The sequence below is a fragment of the Paramormyrops kingsleyae genome, chromosome 25 (assembly GCF_048594095.1).
Source record: "Paramormyrops kingsleyae isolate MSU_618 chromosome 25, PKINGS_0.4, whole genome shotgun sequence".
NCBI lineage: Eukaryota > Metazoa > Chordata > Actinopteri > Osteoglossiformes > Mormyridae > Paramormyrops > Paramormyrops kingsleyae.
Genome location: NC_132821.1, coordinates 8,918,923 through 8,942,244, shown reverse-complemented (window position 1 = coordinate 8,942,244; position 23,322 = coordinate 8,918,923). Strand labels below are relative to the sequence as shown.

Sequence of the window (23,322 nt, the reverse complement as noted above, 5' to 3'; positions counted from 1 at the left end):
TGCTCGGCATTACTGGTTCTTTAATACATTTATTTGAGTCACTGTTTACGTGACCTGATGTTTACGTGATCTCAGCCTAATTGTTGCGTTGGCAGATTGTTGGGGGATGGGTAGCCCTGCATGTGCATCGCAGAGAAGTGCAGAACAGCAATCAAGGAAACAATAGCCCTAGGCTGGCAAGCCCAATCCAGGTATTTGTCCCCTAATCTCAGAAACTGATGTTAACAGCTTGAGTAACTGACCTGCTTGATTCAAATGCTGATGACTCCCAAACTGAGGAATTTGTAACTAAATAGTTGGATTAAAAATATTTGCATCATTGTAATTTGCTCACAACTACAGCTAACTTGCCTGTGTGGCCTGTTCACTGTTTTCTTCTGCTTATCACTTACTTTTAGTTGAATTTACAATTGTCATCTCCATTGTTTAGTGCTCAATGCCTTTGATAAATAACATCATATATATAATATGTCTAATACATATAGTGTAATATAAGTTTAATAACTTTGTAATTTAATATGTTAAGACAAGCTTAATACTAATTGTATATAAACTATATATATCATAATTAGCCCTTCTGAAGTCTGTTACCCGTCATCTCGATCAGATGTTGATGTTAACCGCTTCAGTAAGTAACCTGTGGGTCGCACTGGTAAAATAGTTGAGGTTATTTTTCCTTAAACGGTCCCATTATTCATCATGTTTTTATGCTCCACAAATACTGTAGGTTGTCAGCTTTATTTGCCTGTGTACATTTTATATTGTCTGTAATTGCTTTGACCTCTGTGATTTTGCTAAGGTTATCCTGCTAATTCCCTTGCAAACTGTAAAAAACTGAAGAAACGAAGCGAGATGTGTAAAAAAGACTGAAGAGTTTTCCCACCAACCTGCTCATAGGATTAGCATCATCCATAATGTCTCGCAGGTGCCTGTAGCTGAACACCCTGCCCCACTGCAGAACTTCAAGCGCATCCTGCTTTGCCTTCTCCACTACTTCTTGGATGGCTTCTTTCGAAGATCTCTTCATGCACACCTTAGTCAGATGCACCGAGAGGCGTGCCTGTGTCTTCTTGGACACGGGGCAGAGCAGGAAATGCCTGTTGGAAGTACTGCAGATAAAAAAAAACAAACAAAAAAAACAATTAACAGTTATGTAACAGTCAAGGAAGTGTTACTTAAGATTAGATTTAATTCATGATTTTCAGGACCCATTAGAGAGATGGAGAATACCGCTTCTTTCAAAAAGATTTATGACCCAAAGGTCATAAAGGTCACGGGTCAAAAGTTCACTGGATGGGCGGGTCTGGGGCGTGACGTCACCTGGCTGTGAGCCAGCAACGACTAGTGAGGTTGGGAGAGGTTTTTTTTTATTATTTATTTATTTATTTATTTATTTATTTATTATTATTATTAATTAATTATTTATTTATTATAATTATTATTAATTATTTATTTAATTATTTGAGGATTTTGAATTGTGTGCTTATGAGTGGGTTTTTGTGGGAATAGCCCCGTGCTACGAGGGTGCCGAGGACGGAGCTGAGGACGGGGGCTGAGTGGGTCGGTTACCTGATGGAGTGTGAGCGTACGGTGCCTGTGGAGCGGTACCTTGGGAAGGTCCCAGTCGGTCCAGCGGAGCGTGTACTTGGGCATAGCGCAAAGGCCTCGGAGAGAGCGATGCTGTGTCTGGTGTGGTACCGTGGTAAGGTCCCATGGCTTTGGATAATCCGCAAAGGACTCGGAGAGAGCGATGCCGGAGAGCTGAGAGTTGTGCTGCTCGAGACTGAAAGAAACCCTGTGAGAATGAACAAGTTGGAGCTAAGAATGAGAGGAGGAGGAGGGTCTGGGTCTGACGCTATCCTCCTCCAATGTACGCTTAGCGGCAGTTTGTGTGTGTGTGTGTGTGTGTGTGCGTGAAAGCCGACACCCCCCTGCAGCAGTAGCAGTTTGGCCTTGTGTTTTTCCTCATGCAACCTATGTACATCCCGATAGGTCAAATCCCGGTCAAACTGTAATTTGGGCCACACATCAAGTTTGACATTTTGTATTTCAGTAAATTTTGTTTGAAGTTTTGTCTTTTCCCCCGACTCCCCGCCACACATCAAGTTGGACATTTTGTATTTCAGTAAATTTTGTCTTTTCCCCCCGACTCCCCCCATACCGTCTGCGCAGTTAAAACGTACATCGAAATAGACAACAGATAAAACTTGACAGGACGTATATTTCTCCTTAAATAAATCCTAAAAAGTAACCAACCGCAGATATTTTTAGTATGCCGAGCAGGGTTTCCCTCCTTTGGTAAAGAGACACAAGTACCCCACACCCAGTATCATCAAGGCCTTGCCCTACTGGAAAGAGAAAACTACACGGGACCTGCATAGAGTGAGTATATTATTTCTTTTACTCGTGTTTTATGATAAACACCATACAATAAAATAACTTAAAATAATTATTTTATTTTTAGAGATTCAGCTATTTTGGGTTTGTTTTTTTTCTCTACGGGAGACGCTGCGGTTAGAAAACTCCATATAGTGAGTATATTATTTCTTTTATACGTGTGATAAAAACGCTATTCATTAAAAATAACTTATTTCATTAAAAATAACTTATTCTAATAATAGGTATTCTCTATTATTTTATGTACAAGAGAGACGGCACGGACCGGTCAAGAGAAAATCTACGCAAGACCTGAATCAGCAGGTATGGACGGAGCAACACCCCCTCCTATACCCGAAGCGCTATTAAATGAAATGGACAACATCAACAACGGTAATAATGAAAATGATGCGGTTTATCAACACGACTCGCAAACCCCTCCTATACCCGAAGCGTTATTAAATGAAATAGACATCATCAACAACACTAATAATGATGAAAATGATGCGGTTTATCAACACGACTCGCCACCCGCAGCGTCTGGCGAATCCAGGGCCCAAGAGCCCTGTTTCCTACCGTCCTTAGAGACATTAATAAGCATGTTAAATGAAAGGGGCTCTGAAGCAGAAGCGGTGCTGCCCGACGACGAGGTCGCGTGGTCCCCCGCGGATTCTGAATTGTGGGAAGCCTTGTCAGACGTAGAATTTCTTCTCGATGCTGAGGAGATTGAAAATGACTTGGGACTGGGACAATTTGAAAATGTTGAACAGGAAGGTGCCGGTGGTGTTGGTGACGTGGATCCCCAGCCTGACGGGGTCGTGCATCGCCGCAGATTCAATAATGTACAGATTAGGCGGATTCTAAATATTCCGCAACTTAGAAACGAAGCCAATTTCCGAGAGTACTATGAAAATGTAATCGAGGGGTTTCAAAATATTGTGAATGAGGCGATACCTTACGCCGCATGGGGAGCTTATATACAGGTCACCCTGCGCGGTGACTTTTTAAACGACGAGCTGTTGCAAATTGTACGGTATGGGGAAGGGGAGCTGACAGACTTGCAACAACTGCTGGATCGCCTGGTTCAGTCTAATCAAGAGATTTTAAACGATTCCAACCTAGAAGTAATAGTAGACGTAATAAATATCCCACGCGGCGGCGGTGGAAACAAACGTAAACTACAGACCATGTTAGCTTCAGAAATAATTTCTAAAAAAGCCAACACATGTTTATCATTAAACAAAACGACAGCAGAGCGTGTTTCGCCATAAACTTGGCGCATCTGCTCCACGGAAACCTCACTGATGCCGAGGGTGAAAAGCTCGGCCTGGAGTTACAGGAGAAAGCGGGTTTCACCCACGATCATGCTGTCTGTTTAAATGACATAATCAATTTTGAGAAAATCATTGATTGCAAAGCAGTGGTGTATTATCAACAACCTTATTCAAACAATCTCCAAATTTACCAGACAGCCACACCTACCGGCAGTAGACGGGTGATGTATTTCTTTTTACACAATCAGCATTTTTACGGCATTAAAAGCGCCAAGGGCTTCTTAGGGGCCGGCTATGTTTGCACAAGCTGTTTCAAAGGGTACGACTCGCCTCACTCTCATCGCTGCAAAAAATTTTGCAACGTCTGTCAGACTAATTGTAGAGAAGGTGAAATCACACCGGGGATAGTGTGTGAGCGGTGTAATCTCAGATGCTTAAATAACATGTGCTTCGAGCGTCAACGTACGCCGAGGGTCTGCCCCGTTAGGGGGGAGATTGCTAGCCCCTGTGACAAGTTCAAAAAATGCAAAGCTTGCGGGCTCAACTACTACCAAAGTCCCGAGAACCCAAAACCGCACTCGTGTAAAACAGAAAAATGTAATATATGCGACGCTAAGTTGCAGTCAGCAGAATCAGACATATCCACCCCACATCTCTGCTATTTAAATCCAATAGAGAAATCTAACAAAGGGAAATCGGTCGCCCAAAGCGGCGAGGGCAGTAAAAAGCCCCCCAAATATGTGTTTTTTGACTTTGAAACATCCCAGAGCTCGGGTACCCATATCCCGGTTTACGTGTGCGCCATCTCCGATCAGAATGAGACAATGACCGCCGAGGGGCCAGACTGCGCGCTGCACTTTCTCAGACATTTCAGGACGCCCTACTATACAGGGACGTGTTTCATTAGTCACTATGGAAAGGCGTTCGATAATTACATAATACTGAACGCTATGGTGAAGGAAGGAGTGGAACCGCGTGTGGTGTCACAGGGGAATAAAATCATTCTCATCCTGGACAGCGTGTTTGCGCAAAGGTACATCGACAGTCACTGCTTTCTAAGCATGCCGTTGAGAAAAATCCCCGATGCAATGGGGTGCTCGACTCAGGTGCGAAAAGGCTATTTTCCGCATCATTTCACAGACATGGAAAAGTTTAGTTACGTGGGCCCCTACCCCCCTCCTGATCAGTATGGGCCCGATCAAATGCCCGGCAAAGAACGCAACAAGTTTTATCGATGGTACGACGGTGTAAAGCACCAGACCTTTAATTTTCACAAAGAGCTGATCGCTTACTGTAAGAACGACGTGGAGATTCTGAGAGAGGGCTGCTTGCACTTCCTGCGGGAGTTTGAAACGCTCACGGGTTGCGACCCCTTCTCCACGGCGACCATCGCTTCGGCCGCGATGCTGGTTTACAGGACAAATTTCCTGCCCAGAGATACGATCGCGATCCCGGACGTCTGGGATTACAGGAGGCAATACAAAAGTTATTCCAACGTCTCGATCCAGTGGCTGGAATTCGTGGGCCGCACGCGCGGCATAGAAATTCGACACGCGCTACGCGGGGGTGAAGTGCGCGTGGGGCGCTTTCACCTAGACGGATACGCTGAGATAGAGGGAGAGAAATGGGCTTTCGAGTTTCTAGGCTGCCAGTTTCACGGCTGTCCTAAGTGCAACAATGAACACGATGTCTGCCCCCTGACCCGCGAGAGCTTCGGTGCCCTGTACGTTAAAACAAGGGAAAAACTCGAGGTGTTGCGCCAAGAGTTTAATATGAACGTAGAATCCATCTGGGAACACGAATGGACTCACGCTAAAACTCACGACCCACAAGTGCAGAGTTTCCTGTCAGACTTTCAGCCCCCTGACCCCCTTAGGCCGCGAGAAGCGCTGTTTGGGGGTCGGACGTCGGCGATTCGCCTGCGTTACGACGTCACGGGGCAAGAGCGCGTCCGCTACGTGGATTTCACGTCGCTGTATCCGTACACTCTGGCTAAATGTGAATTCCCCGTGGGGCACCCGGAAATCATTCATTCAAATTTTAAACCTCTGAATGAATACTTTGGCCTGATCAAAGCCACTGTGAACACCCCGTGCGAGCTGTTTTTCCCCGTCCTACCCAGCAGACTGCCAAATGGGAAACTCGTGTTTACACTGTGCAGGACGTGCGCGATCGACAACAGGCAAGAGGGGGCATGCCCCCATTCTGACGCAGAGCGTGCGCTGACCGGCGTGTGGGTCTCTGCTGAGCTCAATCTGGCTTTAGACAGGGGCTATACTGTCGTGAAGGTGCACGAAGTGTGGCATTTTCCCCAGACCAGCGGCGACCTGTTTAGAGAATACATTGAAACCTTTCTCAAAGTGAAGCAGCAGGCTTCGGGCTACCCCGACGACGCGACCGATGACGCGGGTCGCAGGGACTACATTAAAAACTATCTCGAGCGTGAGGAGATCCAATTGGAGCCCGATAAGATAGTGTCTAACGGGGGCAAGAGGCAGGTGGCCAAGCTTCTGCTTAACTCTCTGTGGGGTAAACTGGCGCAGAGGAACAACATGCTCCAGACATGTATAGTGTCTGACCCGGGGGAGTTTTTTAATTTTTTATGCTCGGAGCTGTACGAGATTTCCGGCGGCGCGACTAGGGACAAATCTGTACAGGAAGTTGTCCAGCAAGTGGCGCCCAGGCTAGAAAGAACGTGGGGTACATCATGCAGAAACTGCTCGATTCCGACGGGGCAGTACGTTGGATCCAGTCGGGTGAACTCATCATCAGAGATAGACCCATTAAAGGTTCCCATATTTTGGATTTGATGAAAACTTTATCCCAGCCGAAATCCCAGGCCGTCGGATATCCTAAAGGCTGGGAACCCTTTTTAAACGTAATATCCGAATTAAACATCCCCCTCACGACCGTCGGTAACATTCAAGCTAGGAAAGCCCTAAGCCATCTTAAAGATTACGGCGCTGGAAACGCCACGGCGAGGGGTCCCCCGCCACCCTCCTCGCCCCCTCCTGTGAAAAAGAAGCGCAAGAGATGTGCAAAATTTAGTACGGACGACTCTCCGCTTGTGGGTACCCCTCACACGCCGCGTGATTCCTCCCCTGAATATCGTTTATGGCCTTTAAAGGGTACCCCTTATTCTCCGTGGATAGATTACAGCGATTAAGTGTTTTATGCGTGTGGAAAAAAAAGACGCCTGTAACAACGAAAAAAGATGGTTAATAAAATGTTGATTTTATTGAATAAATGGTGTCACGGTGTTTTTTTTTTATTTTTCCCGACAAATAATCTAACAACTATAACAATCTTTAAATAGTTTTAAGGAACATACATTTTGCGGCTTTGAAAGTTTATCGGCATTAACACGGCTAATACAGTTTGAATATTTCTTGATAAACTTGGATACTAGAGCGTCGTTTTTCCTCAAGTCATCAGAGTACAGCATCATAGTCTCTTGAAATGAAAGTCCCTTGAAGCGGTGGTAGAGGAAAAAGGAGACGTGGGCCCCGCACGTGGAGGAAAAGTCGTGTTGAACTTGACGCGTATTATACCTTATTTCGCTAGCGTGCCTCCCCAAGAAGCGCATAAAACTTTTAGGGTAGTAAGGGGAATCGGGGGGATAACCGTAAGAATCAAAGAAGGAGGCTTTCCCCTCTTGGGGCTCCAAAATGATCCCGATCCAGTGTTCACCCTCTCTATTGCTGTCGTGCGTGTTTGCGACCAGAAAAGTGGGCCTCGTCTGTACGCTGGTGGGTAATAAATCGCTAGGCCACACACCTCCAAAAGCATCCCCCAGCAGGGGTCGTAAAAGGCATTCCAGCTGGTGAGTGTTCATGGTTAAAAGTCCACCAAAACCTGTCTCTTGGAGTTTATTTCAATCACGGTGTCGAAGCAGGCGTAGACGATGAGACTCATTGTTCGAGGTAGCGGGGCTCTGAACCTTAAATCCAGACGGCACGTGCCGCTGATGACGGGTGACAGGGCACCTCCGTCCAACTCGTCGTCTCGGGAGAGATTGAGAGCAAATAGCGAGTATCCGTTTTCAAAATCCTCACGGTTAATGCATAGCGCCGAATCCCTTAAATGCCTGTTTGTAGCCAGGAAAAGGTTGTAAAACTCTCTGACCGACTGCCTCGCGTTAAAATCGGGCTGGAACGGTTTGCTGGGTATGTGTCGACCGTTTACAGAGAGACTCAGAAATTCCAGGTCACAATGCTGAAACCTGAATGGGTTTCTGTTTCGCGTGCCCACGAACGCGGCGTGGTCCACGATCCCCAAAACGATGTAGCGCGGTAAGTTGCCCAGGAAAAGATTGTCCTGCGGGCAGACCCGCGACTGCGCGGGCAGCGTGTAATTTTTAACGACTACCCTGCTTATAGGGTACAGGGCGTTTGCTTTCATGAGAGCGGCCGAGTGACCCAGTGACACCGCCGGGGAGACGTCCACTTTTTTCACAAACAGGCTGGCCCTCAGTATTTTCAGCTCATAATCGGCGTCATTTCTACACATGAGACTAAAATCGCTTTTAGCCTTTACAAACTTTAAGCGTATATCCACATTGTTTAACAGCATTCGTTCGCTGAAAAAAATATCAGCGTGTATAGGGCCTATCAGAGAGAATTCCCGAGAGTTTCTACAGAAGGCAGCTCGCTTCTGCAACCCCACGTTAGGGCCCTGGGGGGTGATGTCCACGCTATCCAAGTCGGCTCCGCCGTCTTTGTACCAGAGCCCTGCCGAAAACTGACTCTCTAGCGTATCCGTAGAAAAATTGAGCAGGGTCTCTATGAATGACCTATAGGGGTGCGTGGCCGATGAGGAACTGATCAGGACGTCGTTCAGACTCACGTCCAGCTGAGAGAATATACAGTTTAGTGGATACTGTATAATACCGCAGGGGTCAGCGTCAACCAGGGGGGCGCCGTCCGCCCTAACGATCTTGAGCCTTAGATATAGCAGTGTAGAGTTGAGGTCCAGATAGAAATTGCCCGACCCCGGTATTAGGAAATCCAAAACATCCTGATCGGTAATGGAATTTAATGGGTTGATTTCTACGTAATTGGTCTGATCTATGGATAATTGCGTCATAGGGGCCGCAAACAGGTCCAGCTCAGATTTGGTGCATTCGGCCGAGAGGCGGTGAGCTAGAGCCATTCTTCCTTACGCTCTTAAAATATGTCCCCGGGGGGTTTCCTGTTTCTCTTTGAAGGTCGAGACTTGGGAATCCTGACAGCTCTGCTGCTGCGAGGTTTTTTATGACCGTGCTGCCTGGGTAAAGGCGCTGGGGCTCTCTTCCTACCCCTCTGAGATAGCAACAGCAGACCAGAGCCTTCCTGCTTGGGGTCACCGGTGTTTGTAAAACGGCCGCTGATTACAGAGCTGGCGAGATCCGAAGCTATTCCTTTGGCCGCCGATTTCAAATGAGGTTTCGCTAAATCAACTCCACGCTTAAGAAAGGGTAAAACGAATCTAAAAGCCCTACTGAGCATGGAGCCCAACCCACGCCCGTACATCACGGGGCTCCCCGCAAAACCGGGGAGCCCATGTCCCGCCTGACTGGTGTAATACTGAATAAATCTCTGCGAATTGTGGTACGCCATGCTCTCCCACCCCCTCCGCTTTCTCTCTTTTTTTTTTTTAAACGGGGATCTTTGGCACTGGGCGAAAGTGCAGCTTGACGATCGTTTTTCCGTAGGAGAAATTAATCAGAGTATTCTGATCGTTCTTTATCTCAATATGCAAATTCTGGAGGCTCTGCTTGTTCACCGGTACGTAGTGCAGCTTGTGGAACGGCAAAGTGACTACGTCGCCGAACCCACCATCTATTTTAACGGTTCTCAGGAGCGGCACTACAAATTCCCCCACGTGCTGTGGATCCACGATGTTACAGTAGACGTACATATTATAGAATCCCGCGTGAATGTCGGACGGGTAGGGTGAGGTTGGCATGGTACCTCCTACGTTATACCAGCCACCGGGCTCAAAGCCCAGCATGTAGGCCAAAGTAGGTTTAAATTTGATCTTGTATTTCTGATTTCCGGTTATATTAACCCTTCGCGTAATCTCGTTGTATGCAAAGAAAACTTCCGTACCTAATTTTTTTAACGAAGCGTTGATTTCTGACACAATCTGTGAAACGGATTCATAATATCCGACTTTAATTTTCCGAGGGAACAGGTAAGGCAAATCCACTAGAGGATCGGCGTCTCTTCTTGCCTGCACCTCCGTATCCCGCAATTCAAAAGTATTTTCGGGGTGTGTAATATTTCGCCACGTGTAACAATACATGATTTCAGCCAGTCCTACTTCGTAAGGCCCCCGTAGCTCTATAGGTCGCGAGAGCATCACGGTGTAATCCGAACTCTGGTTATCGGGGAAGATGGAGAGACAAGAGTTTGACGGTAGCGTGAGGTAAAAAGAGGGTCGATCCTCCATTTTTTCCCCTTTTCTTTTAAAAAATAAAAAATTAAATCCGTATCAAGTCCGACCGCGGTATCCACGAATCAAACCTCGAGGGCCAACCCTGCCAGCGTACTAAAATCCACTTTTTCCCCTTTTCGTCGGTCTTTGAGCCTATAACCTTCTCGACCTTGAACGCGCGTTTCGGAGATATTTTGACTTTCTGCAGCTCAGCTTCATAGAATGTCCCTTTGAGTATTTCACCGCGCACGTCTCTCAATTTATACACCGGCGGGGATCTGGGTACACGTTCGCATATGACAAAGTACTCGTCAGTAAATGTCTGCTCGTACTTTTTGTCAAATATCTGACTGTGCTTGGAGACTCTCACAGTGTCCCCTATGTTAAACTTAAAACGTGGCCTTCTGCTTTTCTTCTTCTTCTTCAGAGGACCGTATAGATTATCAAATACTAGATGAGCATTATCGGTCGTGACCTCGAAAGGTTTCATTTTAATAGCGCTGTGAAATGACTGGTTGTACCCCTTTATTAGATCGTCCAACACATCCACGTATCGTCGAGTGTTTTTAGCCGTAAAGTACCTGTACATCCTCTCTTTTAACGTTCGGTTAAATCTCTCTACGACTGAAGCTTTAAGTTCACTACCCGTGGTGAAATGGGTGATTTTATGACTTTTTAAAAGTTTCTGAAAAGTCCCATTTAAAAACTCCTTACCGGCATCCGTCTGTAACTTGAGGGGCACACCCCCCTCAGTTAAAATAGAATCAAAGGCCTCCGTTACGACCACCCCCGTCTTGTTTCTTATGGCACGCGCGTAGGCCTTTTTAGAAAAAACATCAATCACCGTAAGGAGGTATTTTAACCCGTCGTTGTACGTGGCCAGCCCTTGCATGTCGCATAAATCGGCCTGCCACTGATACATGGCTCTCGGTACAAACACTCTGTTCCTGGGGAAATTCTTTTTAGCCGGCTTATGTAAAGTATAACTGTCTTGCATAGACAGCCACTCTCTGATGTCATCAGAAGCCACTTTTTTCCCCGTATCATCCTCCACGGCTCTCTGCAGTCTGGAGACACCCCCGTATGACCCCGGCTGGCTGGGGTCATAGTACGAACGGCTCAAGACACGAGCTGTAGTCTTGGCAACAGACATGCTTTTTCACACAGCGAGAGTGTGGGGGGTGAGAGCAGGGATGCGGCGTTTTATAGCTGTCTGGGGAGGGGGGGGGGGGTGAGTGAACACATTAATGAAATTGTGTGTTTTTTCCCCATATGTGTAGAGTTTTTACAAAAGAGTTTTAGCTGGGGCGGGATTCGAACCCACGCGGACATACGTCCATTGGATCTTAAGTCCAACGCCTTTAACCACTCGGCCACCCTGCTGAACATGTATATACAAAGACTATTGCATTGTTGTTCAACTCAATTTTATTGCAAGGGCATACAGTGAAAGAGATACATTTTCAAATTGCTGGTATACATTTTCTTTGTGAAAGATATAGTTTTAAAAACGCTAATACAAGGGTACACATTTTGTGAAAAATATAGTTTTAAAAATGCTATTACAAGGGTACACATTTAGTGAAAGATATAGTTTTAAAAACGTTATTACAAGGGCATACAATTAGTTACAGCCGTGACAGTTGTTGAGGTAGATATAGTTTAAAAACATTATTACAAGGGCACACAATTACAGGTAGTTACAGCCGTGACAGTTGTTGAGGTAGATTAGCGATGTCACATGCAGTAAGGTCCGTATAGAGGCCTTTTCAGCGATGCATGTATGCAGAGTAGAAAGCATCTGATTAACATCGAAAGGCTGCTTATTATGAAATTTAAAGGCAACTACATCTACGATTAAAGCATAAAATATAAAAATGTGATTACAGTCAAATTCATCGTCGGGAATACAAGATAGACACGCGTGTATGAGACTTTCTGACGATTGTCCTTCTCTCTCTGCCATCGGCTGAGTAAGTAAAACTATTCCCCGCTGATAATGTTCTCCGACTTGAGCAATCTCAAATATCAGTCTATGAAAGCAGCAACAAGTATAATCATCCCGACAATCGCTTTTCTTTTTATCGATAGCATGCAACAACAGTGGGCTAACTTTTTCTAAAAAAACATTTAACATAAACCGCCGTAAAACGCTACCGATACCGTTCCCCATTACAAATTGCGTTTTGTTTTAGTCTTGGGCCTCCCAACGACTCATTAACTCTTCTTCCAGGATCTGCTTAAGCGCGGGGGTCTGTTCAAACAGATCCTGTTCCAGGCGAGTGATTTCCAGCATTCCGTCGCGGGCCTCGCGTAGATCATACAGGATAGCTTCCACGGTCCCCTCCAACCTGCCGATGGAAGCTTGGATGCCCAGGGTCGTCAGAACGTGAATCAAGGCGGGTGTCAGCCGGCTGGTCCACAGGTCACTCAGCACAGAGTCAAAGTGTATGTAAAAGTAATTCCTGCCGGCGGGAAACAGGCAAGGGTGCTGTCTTTGACTGGGATGATCCACCTCGCAGCCGTAGCAGTTTTTCTGCTGATGCTTCCTGATGACTGAGGCTAAAAGCCCCACTATCATGGCTTTTATGCAGCTGAGCATCCCTATGCACAAAGCCGGTCTGGAGAGAAGCGTGCAGATCTCAGGGGTCGGAGGGACCTCTCCAGGAACAGAGGCCGGTGTCGGTGGAGGGGTCGGAGGGAGCTCTCCGGCATCAGAGGCCTGTGATGCTGCTGGTGAAGGGGGTGAAAAGGCCTCATTCTCCCCGCTTTCGTCGTCGTCGTCGGAGAACACTTTGTCGCTGTAATTTGCTGCTGCTGCCATGATGATGATGATGATGTTTGTGAAAGGGGGTTGTAAAGGCGTCCAGTTATATACAGGCGGAGGGTGAGGGGAGGGGGGGGGGGTGATCCTTAGGGCGTAGGTTTTTGCATCTCCTTACGTATCCGACTCTCCTTGAACAGCGCTTGGAAGTAATCGCTCTTTTCTTCAATCAGCCGCATCCAAATCATGAACGGAATTCTCATTCCACAACAGTCGCATTTAGGCAGCTGCCATATATTCAGCATTCTCTTGTCCAGCTCCCCGGTCGCGTCCCACTTCATAAAGGTGCTCCGTTGTTTACCAGTGTCAGCATCTCTATAGTGCATCTCCATTCTAGCAGTCTCTGTCTGAAAGTCGGGGTCGGTGCTCTCCTTCATCATCGGGATAACGACAGTCTTCAAGTTTCCCCATTCCATTTCAGAAAAACATGCCAGATGCGGGTCATCTTTCCCCGGGTCTGCGGCATCTCCGGTGACCTGAAAGATGCGTAGTTCCTCCGCAGCATTGTCAAAGAGGCAGACCACTTTATCCCCGTTGGGCAGCTCCCAGGTAACTCTCAGGTCTCCAGACGGCTGCATCAAAAGTACCCGTCTACGCCTCGTAGGAGTCTTCTTCTTGGGAGCCCCCGGAGGCCGCATAACAGCCTCCTCCTGCTCCTGCTGAGTCTTAGGTGGTGGTGAGGCTGAATCGTTCATTTCCATAGTGCCAGACATGTCTGTGTTTCTTAAAAAATTAGTGTTGGCCCTACAGCGCAAAGCTCCCTATATTATCCACGGCCTGATGGTGGGGGGCGTGGCACGCATGGTAAGGCCATGATGATGATACTGGGTGGGGGTACTTGTGTCTCTACCAAAGGAGTGAAACCCTGATCAAGGTAATAAAAATTTCAGCGGTTGCTTACTTTTTAGGATTTATTTAAGGAGAAATATACGTCCTGTCAAGTTTTATCTGTTGTCTATTTCGATGTACGTTTTAACTGCGCAGACGGTATGGGGGGAGTCGGGGGGAAAAGACAAAACTTCAAACAAAATTTACTGAAATACAAAATGTCAAACTTGATCTGTGGCCCAAATTACAGTTTGACCGGGATTTGACCTATCGGGATGTACATAGGTTGCATGAGGAAAAACACAAGGCCAAACTGCTACTGCTGCTGCAGGGGGGTGTCGGCTTTCACACACACACACACACACACACACACACACACACACACACACACACACACACACACACACACACACACACACACACACACACACACACACACACACAGACGGTCAAACTACTGCTAAGGGTTTTTTACTGGACGTCAGACCCAGCTCCTCCTCTCATTCTTAGCTCCAACTTGTTCATTCTCACAGGGTTTCTTTCAGTCTCGCGCAGCACAACTCTCAGCTCTCCGGCATCGCTCTCTCCGAGTCCTTTGCGGATTATCCAAAGCCACGGGACCTTACCACGGTACCGCACCAGACACAGCATCGCTCTCTCCGAGCCCTTTTCTACAGATTCTCCAAAGCCACGGACCTTACCACGGTGGTACAGCGTACGCTCACACTCCATCAGGTAACCCACCCCCACTCAGACCCAGTGTTTGGGACCTTAACGCACCAACAACAAATAAATTTATGACCTTTGGGTCATAAATCTTTTTGAAAGAAGCGGCATTCTATCTCTCTCTCACAATATGGACAAAAGTATTGGGACACACCTTTCAATCACAGGTGTTTCATTCAGACCCATTGCCATGGGTGCATAAAGTCAATCACCTAACCATGCATTCAGGTTTACAAACGTTTGTAGAAGAATGGGTCGTTCTGAAAAGCTCAGTGAATTCAAGCAGGCTATTGTCATAGGATACCTCCATGGCAATAAGTCAGTTTGTGAAATTCCTTTCCTGCTATATATTCCAGAGTCAACTGGAAGTGGTATTATTGAAATGTGGAAGTGTTTAGGAACAACAAAAGTGACAGAGTGCTAAGGTGCATAGTGCGGAAAATTCGCTAATGTTTTCTTGACTCAATAACTGCAGAGCTCCATACTTTCTCTGGCATTAAGTCTTATGCCAGAAGATTCATGGAATGGGTTTCCATAGCCAAGCAGCTTCATGCAAGCCTCACATCACCAAACGCAATGTCAAGCATTGGATAAAGTGGTGTAAAGCAGCATGTCATTTGACTCTAGAACAGTAGAAATGTGTTCTATGGAGTGACAAATCAAGTTTCTCTATCTGACAGTCTGCTGGATGAGTCTGGGTTTGGCAGATGCCAGGAAAACGTTACCTGCCTGACTGGATTGTGCCAAGTTTGATGGAAGAGGGGTAATGGTATGGGGTTGTTTTTCAGGGGTTGGCCTAGACCGTTTAGTTCCAGTTCCTCTGCCCTCCCTGCTGGACACCTACAATAAACACTGCAGGTCCAGAGGTACCAAGATAATTAAGTACTCCTCACACCCCGCAAACTGCCTATTCTGCAGGCTGAACTCAGGCAGACGGTTCCGTTGCCTGATGTCCAGGACTGAGAGACTCAGGAAGAGTTTTTTCCCCCAAGCCATAAGGCTTCTCAATTTAAACTAACTCTGGCCTTTCTGTACACTATGTATGTTTGCACTGAATGCACAAATACTGCACATTTGCACTATATTCAGATTTTTGCACTGTATTATAGATTCTTGATTTTAGGTTGTATATATTGCACTGTATGTTTTAGATTATATCTTGGTTCCATAGTATTTATATAATGTAATTTCTCTTTTTACTCCTACTTTACTTCTTACCTTTTTTCTTTTTTTCTCTTCTATTTCTATTTTTGCACAGCCAAATAAGGGTGACACAGAGATACATTTCACTGCATGTTGTACTGTATGTAACAAATAAATCTCTTGAATCTTGGTGTCAAGGTGTATCCAGAGGAGATGCCCCTGGAGTGTGCAGAGTGCTGCCTTGTCCTCTACTACCTGGAGGCCACGGTCATTCTGAAGCATCTCCAGCGACCAGGCGTGGTGGAGCACATGACCGTAACCCATAATGTTTTATCAAAAAAAAAAAACAATGTCCAAGACAATTTGGACAATTCTATGTGTCCCTATTTGTGGGAAAAGTTTAGGGAAGAGGCCCTTTTCTATTCTAGCATTCTGGTAGTAAAATTATAAATTAACCTCTCTGATAACTCCAGTTGAGCCACTTAGAATAAAACTCAGGGCCTCTCACTTGGTGAGCAAAGGTATCTCTTTTATACAGCAATCCAGCAAAGCGCTCCCATCACACTCTGGCACCAGGTACCAAGGACCCCGAGCACAAAGAGAAACCAGTTGATAAACCATAATTCTCAATTCCAGATAAGGACTTCTAAGTTCTGATTGGTCACAAAACACCAACAAACCAGGCTCAAACGTATAACAAACACAATTCTCCTGCTCTATTGGTTCACCTTGGTAGCAAGGTAAAATCCACCCATTTTGCTCAATTTACCAGAACATGTCTCGACTGCTAGGTTGCTACTTGAAATATGAATATACACTCACCTAAAGGATTATTAGGAACACCTGTTCAATTTCTCATTAATGCAATTATCTAATCAACCAAACACATGGCAGTTGCTTCAATGCATTTAGGGGTGTGGTCCTGGTCAAGACAATCTCCTGAACTCCAAACTGAATGTCAGAATGGGAAAGAAAGGTGATTTAAGCAATTTTGAGCGTGGCCTGGTTGTTGGTGCCAGATGGGCCGGTCTAAGTATTTCACAATCTATCAGCTTGAATCAGTTGGTCCATTCTCCTCTGACCTCTAGCATCAACAAGGCATTTTCGCCCACAGGACTGCCGCATACTGGATGTTTTTCCCTTTGCACACCATTCTTTGTAAACCCTAGAAATGGTTGTGCGTGAAAATCCCAGTAACTGAGCAGATTGTGAAATACTCAGACCGGCCCGTCTGGCACCAACAACCATGCCACGCTCAAAATTGCTTAAATCACCTTTCTTTCCCATTCTGACATTCAGTTTGGAGTTCAGGAGATTGTCTTGACCAGGACCACACCCCTAAATGCATTGAAGCAACTGCCATGTGATTGGTTGATTAGATAATTGCATTAATGAGAAATTGAACAGGTGTTCCTAATAATCCTTTAGGTGAGTGTATATGCACAGCAGTAAAAACGGTGGGTAACCATTTATATCCTTACCTTTTTTGAGATCACTAATGTTAAGTAAACGCTGTTTTGTAAATTTAAAAGGTGCGTAAATGGCGTTTGTGTGCATTTACCCTCCACTACACCACTGAATGAAGGATTTGCGTTAAGTAATCTGAATAATTGCATAAAATAATCCAAAAACTCCACAACGTCACATAATACATCAGTGTCTCTCCGACCTAATTTCAGCTAATTATCATCAAATTCTGGCTTCTAAAACAAGATTCTGCTGTGTCCGCCTCCGCCATTTTTAAACTTTTTTTTCAATTCTCCCAGAATTCATCACGTAAGCTTCTCAAGGCACGCCATTGGTTCTCGTCACCTTTTTCCTTTTATGGCGATCGGCATCCAGCTTAATGGTACTTTACTGCCACCGCGGCTTTGGTTAGCTTACTGCTCCCAAATTAGGAGGTAACCACTGTACTTGTGTGTGTAATAACGTAGACCCAACTAATCGATTATTAAATTAGTTGGCAACTATTTTAATAATCGATTTTAATCGATTAGTTGTTGCAGCCCTAGTTTTGTACAAACAGCATGATATCATCTGCACAGATTATTTTGTGTTGAGGTATCGGTATGAATTCCATTTATTTCACTTTTCTGTCGTATTGCTGCCGCATGTGGTTCTATGAAGATGCCAAACAATGAAGGAGAGAGTGGGCAGTGATCCCATCTGTGACCACTGTAGCTTTGGATGAGGTGTACGGTCAGTGATGGGCGGTAGCCATGTAGCGAAGCTATTTGTTTACTTACATTTTCTAGTAGCTTGCCTGTAGCGTCGCTGATTTCTGAATCAAATGATTTTCCAGTAGTTACGTAATTTTTTTGATAAAGTATAGCGACCTAGCGTCCATAAAAGCTACAATTCCCAGGACATGTCTGAGAAAAGCATCTTTGGGATGTGGTGGAACGGGAGCTTAATGCCCTGGATGTGCATCCCACAAATCTCCATCAACTGCAAGATGCTATCCTATCAACATGGGCCAACATTTCTAAAGAATGCTTTGAGCACCTTGTTGAATCAATGCCACGTAGAATTAAGGCAGTTCTGAAGGCGAAAGGGGGTCAAACACCGTATTTGTATGGTGTTCCTAATAATCCTTTAGGTGAGTGTATATGATGTTATTTATCAAAGACATTGAGCACTAAACAATGGAGATGACAATTGGATATTCAACTAAAAGTAAGTGATAAGCAGAAGAAAACAAGGGACAGGGAACAGACCACACAGGCAAGTTAGCTGTAGTTGTGAGCAAATTACAATGATGCAAATATTTTTAATCCAACTATTTAGTTACAAATTCCTCAGCCTGGGAGTCATCAGCATTTGAATCAAGCAGGTCAGTTACTCAAGCCGTCAACATCAGCTTCTGAGATGAGGGGACAAATACCTGGATTGGGCTTGCCAGCCTAGGGCTATTGTTTCCTTGATTGCTGTTTTGCACTTCTCTGCGATGCACATGCAGGGCTACCCATCCCCCAACAATCTGCCAACGTAACAATTAGGCTGAGATCACGTAAACATCAGGTCACGTAAACAAACAGGGTGACTCAAATAAATGTATTAAAAAACCAGTAATGCCGAGCAATATACCAAAATATTCGGAACATTATACATTGAGCCTATCCTGCTAATATTGGTAGTCACTGTATGTCATGTCTGTGTCACAACAGTACGGATTAGAACAATATGTGGTACCATCAATAATGCGATCTGGGCCCTTTAAGGCTGGCTCGCTCCAATTAGTGAGCGAGTGCTTTCAGGCAGAAATTTCAGGGTAAAAACGACGAAATCGAAATTGGATCATACTGCCAATATTGCTCAGAATCGCTGTAGCTGTCCGATGGTATGCGGGGCGTTGCGGTTGCTTAGCGTGACCGACGCATAAGAAAGCAAACATTCTTTATCATCGTCCTATGTATGTTAAATTACGATCTTCCACATTAATCAAGATATTGTAAAACGGAAATTATTACAGCTCCAATAGCTTATATTAAAGTCAGCCAAGAGTCACAACAAGGTTTTGAAATGGCAAACACAGACACAAATCAAATGTATATGAGCAAGCAACATAAGGGATCTGTTGTTTGGGTAAATTATATTATAGTATGCACTATATATTTGTGGTGTGGTGGCGAATTGGTGCAGAAGTTTTAGAACTGCACTATCGATTTATCACTTTATTTAGAAATATAAATTCAGTTCTTATCCTTTTTAAAAGTTACATTTTTTGAAATTGTCTTTCAAAGTGTCCCTCAGAATGACACTGGGGCTGGGGTGGGCGGGGCTACGAGGGGGGAGGGGACGCAGTCAGAATGGTATATTAAGAGACGACCTCCGCATGTACACTTACTCTACCTCTGCTTCCAGCGAGACAAGAGCTCCAGATTCTGCTCAAGATTTCATCTTTTGTCGAACAACTCGTCAAGAATGGCTTCCAAGGCGTAAGTTATGATCAATTTATGATTGGTCATAATCATCTTCTGCACCAATTCGCCACCACACCACAAATATATAGTGTATACTATAATATAATTTACCCAAACGACAGATCCCTTATGTTGCTTGCTCATATACATTTGATTTGTGTCTGTTTGCCATGACTGGTACAAAAAGACCAGATGGGAAAACACAGCAGGAGATAGAACATGGGGACCAAAAACCAACTGACTCGGGAACAGACGCGGGGATGGAGGAACAAATCCTGGGGCATGAGGCGGAAAACAAGATGTAGGGGAACCAGAAGGGAAAGGACCAGGGACATGGGACTGGGACCGAAGCAGGGCCGAGGGACCGGAAGGAAAGGGCAGAAATGGAACTTGTTGGGGCAGCTGACCGGGAAACGGAGAAGGGAACTGTTGGGTAGGATGTGGGGTAGGTGGTTGGTAGGAGGGCGACAAGGAAGGGACTGCAGAGTGAGGACGGGAACTGGGACCGGAGGGTGACAAGGAAGGGACTGCAGGACGTGGACAAGGACGGGTACTGTAGGGCGATGAGGCAATGACGGCAGGACGGGAAAAGGGACCAGAGGGTGACAAGGAAGGGAGCGAAGGACCAGAGGATGATGAGGAAGGGACCCTAGGACAAGGGCGGGAACTGGGAACGGAGGGCAACAATGAGGAGGGGACTACAAGACTGGGGAACGACGAGGAGGGCACAAGACCGGAATGGGGACTGGAGGACGATAATGAAGGGACTGTAGGATGGGGACCAGAGGGTGACAACGAGGAAGGGACTGCAGGATTGGGACAGGAACTGGGACTGGAGGGCGATGAGAAGGGCACGGGACCGGAATGGGAACTGAAGGGCGAAAGAGAAGGGAATGATGAATGAGGGCCAAAGGGTGACACTGAGGAAGGGGCTAGGTCAGGGCGGTTGGACCGCCTGGCATGTCCCCGTCTCCCCTTTCGGGAGACAGAACCGGGCTGGTCCTTTGCTGGGCCCCCACCAGTGCCAAGAAAGGTCCACTTGTGTGGGGGTAGAAGTCCGGGCCTTGGGGCATGGGGTCAGGACGGCCTTAGATGGAGAAGCAGAGGCGGCTGCGGCTTCCCCTGGGCAGGGCTCAGGCAGAGCGGCGGAGGCTTCCCGTGTGCAGGACTCGGGCAGAGCGGCGGAGGCGGCTGCGGCTTCCCCTGGGCAGGGCTCGGGCAGAGCGGCGGAGGCGGCTGCGGCTTCCCCTGGGCAACCTGGTTCAGGTTCCTTAGGCGACCCGGCCAGGTCCACCAGGTGCCAGAAGGCCCTCTCCAGCCTTCGCACCTCCTCCTCCGGAGATGCTGGAGAGAGCTGGAGCAGCTGGTTGCCGGCCTCGGTCAGGGCACGGCATAACCAGGGTGACTGGAGGACAGCTGGAGTCAGGGATAGCCGTCTCCAGACGGCCTGAAGAGTGCAGAGCTCCTCAACACAAGCCTGGACATCATCCAGAACAGCAGGTGTCCCGGAGCCTGGGGATCATCCTTTTGGCTGGTTCATACTGTCAAGGTTGCGGGCGGCTCGGGCACGGGAACGGGGCATGGTGCACAAAAAAGGGCGGACGACCCACTTGCAGCTCAGGGAACAGAAAGGGTTTATTAAAATAAACCGAAGACACTACAAACACAATGAAACCAAAAGGACCACGAGGGGTCAAAACTAAAGGGGATTAATTAACAAAAACTAGGATGGTAAACAGAATACAGATCTAATCAAGACAAGCAACAACCCTCACATAGACAGTCATAGACACCAGAACACAGTATAGACACGAGAAACGACACGATGAACCAGTGGGGAACAGAACAAAGGCAGGAACTAATATACTACGGGGGTAATGACTAACACAGGGCAGGTGAGGCTGATTAACAAAGACTAGGGAAACAGGACACAGGTGAAACCAATTAACTCAAAGACACTAACAATCAGGGAAACTAAACACTAACAAAGGAAGCATATATCAACACACGGAAGGTACATAGGCAATAACATAAGCAGGGGAACAAGAAACAAAACCAAAACCAATTACAAAGCAAACACCAGGAATAATTAAGCATAAAGGAAAACACCAGGGAGCTAAATACAAAAACAGAGGAGGCGGGATTCGAACTCACAACAAGAGGGAACTCAGGACCGAAGGGCAAACAGACAGCACATGCTTAATACATTGAGCCACGAGACCAGACAAGTGACAGGAGAGAAGAAAGGACTGACGTATGGATGGGATGACCAGCACCACCTGCTGGTCAAACGGGGAGGGGGCACGGAAGGACCACAGCGGGAGGCCGACCCTGACAATGAGCAGGTTGGTGGGAAAACTCTTCAGTCTTTTTTACACATCTCGCTTCGTTTCTTCAGTATGACATTTACTAAGAGTTTTTTATTTACTTATTTATCTGAAAGGATGATCCAAGAGCTGGAGCGTCGCCACATGGTGGTGCCTGACACCCCCTCCCCAGCAGAAGCGGCGCAGACCAGCAGTGTTCCTATGGTGGCTGGTACAACCGTGCAGCGACCGGAGAGCTCGGCAACTGAGCATTCGGAGGACGCAGTCAGTGTCACTAACGGCGAGATCTTTCAAGTGTGAGTATGAGTGTCTCGGCTTTGCAGCTTCATTGATACCTTTTGCTTTTGCTTGTAAGCCAATTGAAGGTGCAATTTTAAGACGAAATATGTTTTCCACATGGCAGTACCCGGGAAAATGTCTTTTGAAGTAATTTTCTCTATTGCTCTTCTAACCTCTTCCCAAAATACTTCAACCTCAGGGCATTGCCACATACAATGTTCTGTCCGAAATAAACCCCATTTGATCGCATTCACGGCTCTCTCGCCTGCTTCCCCGCACACCAGTCATCACAAAATTAGTATTTTTATTCTGTTTAACATATAAATCAAACTGTATTGTCATGCCCCGGTCCTCCGATCCTCCCGTGTGCCACGCCCCCTCATTTACCTCGTGTGGAATCCCCATGTTACCAGCTGTTTTGAGTCATGTTGATTAGTCCTGTGTATTTAAGTCCGTGTTAGAGTATGTTTCCCCAGTCCGGTCACTGACATCAGTCTGTCCTCTGGTCCATGTTCCTGATTTGTCTTCCTCCTAATAAACCCATTTTCCCCCCGAATCCTCCAGTCTTGTTCCTGCTTCCCCAGTCTGTGCCCTGGTGAACATGACATGTACTGTCAGAAAGAACAGGGATGCTAACTTATTTTACTACCTAGCTACGTGCCTGTTTGAAAGCCAACAAATCTCAAAGGGGGGGGGATTCAAGCCCATAATATTACCCTGTGGCTATGTGCCTGGTACAGCTGGATGAATGGATGCAGCCACATGCAGTCACATTAAGACACGAATGACAAAATGGACTGTTAAAGCAATTTTTTGTCAAATAAAGGTCACAGCAAGAATGACTAATGAACAAAATGTATTTTTTTTTTTTTTTCAACAATATATTTATTGTTTTATATAAATACAGTACATCCCAATTACAGACCATTTGTTGGTTAACTGTACATAACCATGTCTCCCAAACGTAGATGAACAAAACATTGTACAGAGACAAAATAACAAAAAAAAAGAAAAAGAAAACCTTGCCAAGAAAAACATTCTTCAGTTTGTTATAAACTGTACAGCCAGCTACATTAACGTATATATCTGAGGTAATAGATATGTCGGTTTACAGTTGTGTTTAAAATGAGTTCTCATTTGTCCTCGAAGTAGGAATTTCCCACAAAGTTTTTAAAAGATCCCCACATTTTCTCAAATAATGGCAG

General features: G+C 46.0%; 1 long non-coding RNA gene and 1 other non-coding gene across 2 annotated transcripts; one reads left to right on the top strand and one right to left on the bottom strand.

Annotated features, from left to right (window-relative positions):
* Positions 1-1,508: 1,508 nt before the first annotated feature.
* On the top strand, positions 1,509-3,226 carry LOC140583025 (uncharacterized). The gene is made up of 3 exons (XR_011985811.1): positions 1,509-2,382; positions 2,465-2,531; positions 2,648-3,226. It is a non-coding gene; the product is annotated as an uncharacterized lncRNA (long non-coding RNA).
* Positions 3,227-11,366: 8,140 nt separating this feature from the next.
* Positions 11,367-11,450, bottom strand: trnal-uaa (transfer RNA leucine (anticodon UAA)). The gene has a single exon. It is a non-coding gene; the product is annotated as a tRNA-Leu (tRNA).
* Between the last annotated feature and the right edge of the window lie 11,872 nt (positions 11,451-23,322).